Raw genomic sequence first — 609 nt, 5'->3', positions numbered from 1 at the left:
TTGCAAGAGTCTCTAACCTCCTTCTCTGAGGTAGTCCTTCAAAACAGGAGAGAACTTGATATTTTGTTTCTTCACAAGGGAGGACTATGTGCAGCCCTCCACTAAAAATGTTGTTTTTACATCAATCATTTAGGAATAGTAAAGGATTCTATGGCTAAAGTTTGAAAAGGACTGGCCAAAAAAAAAAGAGAAAGAGAACAGAATTAGTGATGGTTCGAATCTTAGTTTTCCACTTTTACATGGCTTAAAACTTTAATTTCTACTTTGTTTGGACCATTAATTATAATTTTGTTGCTTTTAACTTTTGGACCTTGTATTTTATACTTTCATATGCTTTCACATGCTTTTCATATGCTTTCATACAAGATTGCTTTCACAATGATAGTTATTCATCACTATGGAGAGATGCATTAAGTGCATGTGCAACTTTGATATGTCCTTCTTGGCTTTTGTCTCTATGGTAAAGAGTATGCTTAAGAAGACCAGTTAGTTAGAGAAGGGTAAAAGTTATCTTGAGCTCCTATCAACCTAAGACAGAACATACATCCATGGTATGTATGCTTCAATGACAGGAAAGAAGGAGCAATTTAGACACTGACCTAAAACAAA

This window comes from Mastomys coucha, chromosome X (genome assembly GCF_008632895.1).
Source record: "Mastomys coucha isolate ucsf_1 chromosome X, UCSF_Mcou_1, whole genome shotgun sequence".
Taxonomy (NCBI): domain Eukaryota; kingdom Metazoa; phylum Chordata; class Mammalia; order Rodentia; family Muridae; genus Mastomys; species Mastomys coucha.
The sequence above is the reverse complement of the archived record's forward strand: the minus strand, read 5'-3'. Positions refer to the sequence as shown.